Raw genomic sequence first — 8,084 nt, forward strand, 5'->3', positions numbered from 1 at the left:
TTCCATAGGCAATGGGGAGCCCATTACAGAGCTCTGTCGTACACATACATACAGACACACACACACACACAGACACACACAGAGACGCACACACACAGACACACACACACAGAGGCACACACCCACAGACACACACACAGACACGCATGTACCCCTTATTTTTATTATAAAAAGATGTTAATTGAAGAAAAATGTGAAAGCACAGAAAAAAAACAGTCACCTTTATGTTTCTGTCCCTCAGAGATAGTCTTTGTTAGCATTTTGGTGTATTTTCTTCTACATCTATTTTGATGCAATCATATAATATGTAATTGTTTTTCATACATGGGGTCATACTCTGCGTACTCTATTATATTCTGCTTTTTTGCTCTGTCCCAGGCTGGAGTACAGTGGCATGATCTCAGCTCACTGCAACCTCTGCCTCCCGGGGTTCAAGCGATTCTCTTGCCTCAGCCTCCTGAGCAGCTGGGATTACAGGCACGTGCCACTACGCCTGGCTAATTTTTGTATTTTTAGTAGAGTCAGGGTTTCACCAGGTTGGCCAGGCTGGTCTCGAACTCCTGACCTCATGATCTGCCCACCTCGGCCTCCCAAAGTGCTGGGTTACAGGAGTGAGCCATTGCACCCGGCCCCCATATTCTGGTTTTTAATGTGTCAATATATTGTGGTTATAAGGCCATACCATTACATGCCTCTCAATGCCTGTATGTTATTCTGTTGTCTTTACTATTATTTATGTAGCAAATCAATCCTTTATTGTTGGACATTCATGTTCTTTTTCATTCTTTCTCTTACGTATGAGGCTTCAATGACCATTTGCATATTTAAATGTCCATTTTTGTCTCCGGTTGTTTCTTCGGGGTAATTCTTTTTTGTTTTTGTTTTGTTTTGTTTTGTTTTGTTTGTGACGAAGTCTTGCTCTGGCACCCAGAGTGCAGTGCAGTGGCATGATCTCGGCTCACTGCAACCTCTGCCTCCCAGGTTCAAGCGATTCTCCTGCCTCAGCTTCCCGAGTAGCTGGGATTACAGGCACCCACAACCACGTCCAGTTAATTTTTGTATTTTTGGTAGAGATGGGGTTTCACCATGCTGGCCAGGCTATCTTGAACTGCTGACCTTGTGATCTGCCCACCTCGGCCTCCCAAAGTGCTGAGATTACAGGTGTGAGCCTGCACCTGGCTATCTTCAGGGTAATTCTTTAGGTGGAATGGCTGGGTCCCCCTGTAGGGTGGGCAGAGGTGATCCTTGGTGGCAGTGATGGAGAAGGGAGACCCTGGAAGGCAGGAAGTGAGTTAGGAGTAGAGCTAATGAGAGCTTGATGACCAGAGGCTGTAATGGAAAGAGGAGGTGGGAGGAAATGAGAGCAACTAGTTAGGAAATGCCCACTGCGGGAGAGATACCGAAGTACAAGGAGGCCTGCCAGTAGCAGTTAAAAACTTAAGCTCTAATCACAGACCTGAGCGTGAATCCCCAAGGTGTCTCACACTAACCACATGACTTGGGCAAGTTATTTGGCATGCCATTAAAATGGGAATGATGATAGCCCCACTTGCTAGGATCATTGTGAGAATTAATTGAGAGAATGCCTGTAAAGTAGATAAAGTACACAGATAGTGCACAATAAATGTTTGTTATTACAGTAATATAATCATCCTCCTAGTAACTGTGCTTTGCCTAATCCCTATTTAGAAAACTGTACGTAATTAACAATTTAAATTAGTAACACTTACTGAGTGCTTTTACCTAATCCCAATTCTAGCCTTCATGCATAATGGTCTAAATTTCAGACTGTGCTAGATTGATGTTCCTTCCACACAAGTGTCCTCATTTTACAGATGATGAAGCTGAAACTCAGAGAATTTGAAGCAGTTGCCTGAGATTCCGCAGCCAGCCAGTGGCTCAGAGTGGATTCCCGCCCCCGACTCTGGATCCTAACGCTTTTCTCACCACCTCATGGCACCTCCCTGGCATTTGAACTTCCTGGTTGAAACTGAGGATAAAGAGAGCAGGCGCGGCTCATCAAGATCCCCTTGTCATTGGGTTGTGCTGCTCTGTCGTTCTCCTCACCAGCACCGCTAATTGCACTCCATTCCAATGGCTCATGGCCCTTCACACACACAAAGGCCCTGCTTCCCTGCCAGGGAAGACAGAGTAGGTTGCACAACTTGTCTGCATTCACAGAGCATGTCACCAACCAAGTAAGAAGGAGAACACACAAGTTTGGCCCTGGAAAACCCTTGGCTGACTCTGTTGAGAGGAAAGTGGGCCTCCATGCTAACTGCAGACAGTGCAGATAGAGGAACTGAGCTGTGAAAATGGCTCTAAAAAGCCAACAGCAACTATTAATTAGACTTGACTGGGGTGGTCAGGGCTGCGGTTTGGAATTGTCAGCTATTTATGCACAGGGGACTTTAGGTCACTCTGTGCTCTTATCCCATTTCCAAAACACACATAACCAACGAATGTTTCTCACAGTCTGGGTGGTCTCCCACATGGGTCCTGCCCGGTCTGTTTTTCCAGTGGGACAAAACATAGGCTCCTCCCTGGAAGATTCCCGGAAGACCCCTCCTCCCGCCTTCACCTTTCAGTTCTGTAAGCTTCCTCATCAGTGCTGTGTTTCTTTCCAGAGCTCTGACTCAAATAACCCTCTGGTGTGACCTCATCACATTATCACAACAGCCCTGTGAGGTTGGAAGAGGTGGGAGTATTTCCTGATAGATTAAAGATGGTCATTCTCAGGCTCTGAGAAGTAAAGTGTCTTCCCCATGGTTAAGCTGGGGTCCCTAATCTCACTACCCAGTCTGGAGTTAGAAAGACAAATGTTCCTGGCCTGGCGTGGTGGCTCATGCCTGTAATCCCAGCATTTTGGGAGGCTGAGGTGGAAGGATCACTCGAGGTCAGGAGTTCAAGACCAGCCTGGCCAACATGGCAAAACCCCGTCTCTACTAAAAATACAAAAATTAGCCCAGCACGCACTGTAGTCCTAGCAACTCAGGAGGCTGAGGTGTAAGAATCGCTTGAACCCAGGAGGTGGAGGTTGCAGTGAGCCAAGATCGTGCTACTGCACTCCAGTCTGGGTGACAGAGCAAGACCCTGTCTCAAAAAAAAAAAAAAAAAAGAAAAAAAAAAGAAAGACAAATGTTCCCATCTAGGGCCCTCTGCTGAAGGCTGTGGAATGCAGGCATCTTGGCCAGTTGGGGATTTAGAGAGGGGATCTCCTCCCTGCTGTGTCTCCTGGCCTCTGCTAAGTATCTGGCAGCTCCTGTCAGCTTAGCCTGCAAGTCGTTTGCAGTCAGGATCCTCTGCCAGTGCCCACTGCTGGATAGATATTTCAAAATAAAGGTACTAGTAAATCCAGGATGCCTGGAAGGATGTGGGAGGACCTGGGTCCACTTTGCTTTTCCCAGTGCCTTCTGAGCTCCCAGATCCAAAGCTGAGAGGTCTTCTGCCTGCACAGTCTGGTGAGGGGTCCACCCTGACCCGAGCAGCCAAGCCCTTGCTCTTCTGCTCAGCTGCTCATGGACCTGGGCAGAGCCCGCTGCTGGAACTGACTTGAAGCAGCCCCCTGGTTCCCTGCCCTAGACTGGAAGGTGCAGGAGGGCAGGGTCCTGTATTTTTTTTTATTGCGCTCACTGTTGGATTCTCAGGCCAGTGGCTGGCATATAATGGGTGAATGCTGAGTAAAGACTCGTGGAAAGAATAAACATGAAATTCTGCATGTGAGTAGTGTGCATGCATGCACCTGTGTGTGCGTGTATGTGTATACTGTCTTGGGGGCTTATCGGCTGTGAGGGCAAGTGTTTTCTGTTTGTAGGTGGATGTGAGCTGGGCTCCTGGGAGCTCCTGGCACACTTCAGATGAGTGGAGCCAGGAAGAAATCCAGCAGGTATGCAGTCAGGGGGAATGCACTGAGAGGACACCTAAGTGGCTCTCAGCAGGAATGCCGGCAGCCTGCACCCTCTTTCAGGCTGTCCATTACCCGGGCCTCTGACCTCGGGCACCTCCCTCCTTGCTGGGCCTCACTTTCCTCACTTATAAAGCAAAGAGGTTGAAGTAGGTCAGTAGGTTCCAAATCCTGCAGATGGTCAGACTCTCTTGGGTGGCTGTTAAAAGCACAGAACACTGTCACTACCTGCAGCCCACTGAATCTGAACCTCTGGAGCCGGCCTAGGTTTCAGTATTTTTAATAAGTCCCCATAGTGATTCTGAAGTTGCCAGCCCAAAGGAAGGATGCTTAATGATCTCAGACCGTGATATTCATCAAGAACTCAGGGTACAGAAAAACCATGGCTGCTGTCCTGGTCCCTGGGGTTTAGGGTGCAGGTGCTTGGTGGAGATTTATTGAATGAAGCCTGCTGAATGGTGTTACACGTACACACACACATACACACACACACACACGCCCTGCAAGCTTATACACATCCACTTAGCCTCACATGCCAGGGTCCTGGGGAATGCCATCTGCAACAAGGGCAACCTCATTCCTCCATTTCCTGTGTCTTTCTCAGACTGTCGCTTGTCTGGTGATTTTCTTTGTCGGGTCTCATTCATATCCAAATATTCACTGGAGAAGAGAGCTCCATGGGCAGTTGGTTTCTGGTCACACTCCTACTGGTCTGGGGGTCAGTTTTCATAAATATAGTGTAGGAACTATTAGCCTCTCTCCCTGCAGGAATACTATATACATGAACAAGGTCAAAAATACAACACAAATAAGCATGTAGCAAAAAGTAAACCTGGGCTATAGGCAGATAGAGCATTGTTGATTTCCTTGGGCTGCTCTCTGTGGTGGCAGCCCCTCTCTGCTGTGGTCTTTCCTATAGAACTCTGTGGTCTCCTTGAGCCTCTGTTCCTGTGTTTACCTAGCTAGTCCCTCCTGTTCCTTTGAGACTGAGTTCTGGAGTCATGGTGACAGGCAGACTCTAAGATGCCCCTGCCCATAATCTCTGCCTCCCAGAATTCACCCTGTTGTGTAATCCCTTCCCTCTGAGAGTGAACTGGCCTCGTGACTTGCTTCTAACCAATAGAATGGGATGGGATGCCACTTCTGTGGTTAGGCTATGTAAGATTGTGGTTTCCATCTTGCTCATCCTGACTCTCTCATTTGCTCATTTTGATGAAGCCATGTTTTTTTTTTTTCTTTGAGATGGAGTCTCACTCTGTCGCCCAGGCTGGAGTGCAGTGGCATGATCTTGGCTCACTGCAACCTCTGCCTCCTGGGTTCAAGCAATTCTCCTGCCTCAGCCCCCTAAGTAGCTGGGATTAGAAGCACATGCCAACATGCTTGGCTAATTTTTTTTTTTGTATTTTTAGTAGAGATGGGGTTGCACCGTATTGGCCAGGCTGGTCTCAAACTCCTGACCCCCGTGATCTGCCCACCTCAGCCTCCCAAAGTGCTGGGATTACAGGCTTGAGCCACTATGCCCGGCCTCAAGCTGCCATGCTTTAAAGGCCTACTTGGCAATGAACTGAGGGTAGCCAGGGTGGCCTCTGGTCAAAGCCCACAAGAAACTGAATCTACCAACAACCTCGTGAGCTTGGAAGCAGGTCCTTCCTCACTCGAACCTTCAGATGAGACCCTATCCTGGCAGACACCTTGAATGCAGCCTTGTGAGGGACCCTGAAGCAGAAGACCTAGTCAAGCCATGCCTGAATTTCTGACCCATAGAAGCTGTGAGACCATATGTGTATGTTGTTTTAAGCCACTAAATTTGTAATAATTTGTTACACAACAATAGATAACTAATATGGAATCTTCTTCGGGAAGCCTTGCCAGGGTTCTTTTCTTACCCCTAGTCAGAGCCAAATGCCCCTCCTCTGCATACATCTGTCATTACCCTTTACACACTCTTACTGGTATAGCCTTGGTTTACTTGTTTATATCCCTCTCTAGGTAGGAACATCTTCTCTTTACCATTTATCTCCAGTGCTTAACCCTGTGCCTGGCACACAGTAAGAGTTCAGTGTTTGCTGAGTGATTGAGATTATAGAATCTCTATCCCTCTTTACCTCTCCACCTTTCCCCAGATTTGGCAGTTTGCCTTCTCAAAAAATAGGAGCAGGTCGCCCTGAGATTACTGGCTATTAGAAGGCACCAGAGTGCCCTGGGCTGTGGGAGGGGGCCAGGCTATCACAGGGAAGGTGCTCAGGGCTCAGCCCCATGGTCTTGGAGTCCACACGAGTCACCAAAAGACTGAGAGCTGGTGGAAGAAGAGCTGGGTTTTTCTGCCTCCTGTTTGGGCAACGCACCTTCTCTAGCTGGCCTGCTTAGCATAGGACTTCCTACCTTCCTACCTCAGGGCATCCTGGACTGTTCTGAGGCTGGAATGTCATTTTTTGTTTGTTTGTTTTTGTTTTGAGACCGAGCTTCGCTCATGTTGCCCAGGCTGGAGTGCAATGGTGCAATCTTGGTTCACCGCAACTTCCACTTGAACCTCCTCCCAGGTTCAAGCAATTCTTCTGCCTCAGCCTCCCAAATTGCTGGGATTACAGGCATGCACCACCATGCCAGCTAATTTTTTTTTTTTTTTTTTGGTATTTTTAGTAGAGATGGGGTTTCACCATATTGGTCAGGTTGGTCTCGAACTCCTGACCTCAGGTGATTCACCTGCCTTGGCCTCACAAAGTGCTGGGATTACAGGTATGAGTTACTGCGCCCAGCCTGGAGTGTTGTTTTTTGTTTTTTATTTATTTATTTATTTTTTTTGAGATGGAGTCTCGCTCTGTCACCCAGGCTGGAGTGCAGTGGCACAATCTCCGCTTACTGCAAGCTCCGCCTCCCAGGTTCACGCCATTCTCCTGCCTCAGCCTCCCGGGTAGCTGGGACTACAAGCGTCCGCCACGAAGTCCGGCTAGGAGTGTCGTTTTTGACCAGTTAAAAGTGCTATCCCATGGCAGGGCAGATGAACTCCTTCAAAAGGAAATTCTCCAACACAACATAGAGAAAGAGCCCCTTCCTGAGGGAGCCAGGGCTGGGCACATGTTCCCCTTTGTTCTATCAGGCGAGGAGGGGGTACTGGATTCCTGGGGCTGCTGTAAGAAATTACCCCAAACTTGGTGGCTTAAAACAACAAATTTTCCTTCTCCTGCAGTTCTGGAGCCAAAGATCTGGAATCAGAATCAGTGGGCCAAAGTCAAGGTGTTGGCAAGGCTGTGCTCTCTGTAGTGGTTCTGGGTGAGAAATGATGTCTTGCCTCTTTTAGCTTTGGGTGGCTCCAGGTGTCCTGTGGCTTACGGGATAGTACTTTTCACCTCTGCCTCTGTGGTCACATTGTCTTCTCCTCTGCTGTCTATAATCTCCAGGTGCCTTCCTCTAATAAAGACATGTGATGAACTTTACAGTCCACCCAGCTCATCCAGAATAATCTCACCATCTCAGGTTCCTTAACATCATCAAATTTGCAAAGTCTTTGCCATATGAGGTAACATCCACAGGTTCCTGGGATTAGAAAGTGGACACTTTGGCTGGGCTCAGTGGCTCACTCCTGTAATCCCAGCACTTTGGGAGGTGGAGGCGGGCGGATCACAAGGTCAGGAGTTCGAGACCTGGCCAATATGGTGAAACCCCGTCTTTACTAAAAATACAAAAATTAACCGGGCATGGTGGCATGTGCCTGTAGTCCCAGCTACTCAGGAGGCTGAGGCAAGAGAATCACTTGAACCCAGGAGGCGGAGGTTGCAGTGAGCCGAGATTGTGCCACTGCACTCCAGCCTGGGCAACAGAGTGAGACTCTGTCTCAAAAAAAAAAAAAAGAAAGAAAGAGAGCAGACACTTTGTGGGGGCGGCAAACAAGGGTGTGCCTAGCAGGGGAGAAGCCGAGGCACAGAGCAGCATGACATCACATTTTCACCTGAAATGGAAGCCTAGTGCCTGAACTCCCAGACCAACTTCCCTGCCACAGGCTACTGTCTCCAAATGAGGTGAGGCCCGGGACTGACAGGGCCAGCTCCCCATCTGCCCATTTTGTTCTGCAGAGCCCAGCCTGCTTTCTCCTGCATCCCGAGGCTCCTCTTTCCTGCCCCCTCCTTTCTGCTGGCGCCTGCGTGGGAGGCCCTGGCTGCATGACAGGGGAGTCTGGCCTCAG

General features: G+C 48.7%; 1 long non-coding RNA gene across 1 annotated transcript; it reads left to right on the forward strand.

Moving 5' to 3' along the window:
* The first annotated feature begins 350 nt into the window (after nucleotides 1–350).
* On the forward strand, nucleotides 351–2,741 carry LOC134731889 (uncharacterized). The gene is made up of 2 exons (XR_010114583.1): nucleotides 351–1,190; nucleotides 1,836–2,741. It is a non-coding gene; the product is annotated as an uncharacterized lncRNA (long non-coding RNA).
* The last annotated feature ends 5,343 nt before the right edge of the window (nucleotides 2,742–8,084 follow it).

Source organism: Symphalangus syndactylus, chromosome 19, assembly GCF_028878055.3.
Source record: "Symphalangus syndactylus isolate Jambi chromosome 19, NHGRI_mSymSyn1-v2.1_pri, whole genome shotgun sequence".
NCBI classification, from domain to species: Eukaryota; Metazoa; Chordata; class Mammalia; order Primates; family Hylobatidae; genus Symphalangus; species Symphalangus syndactylus.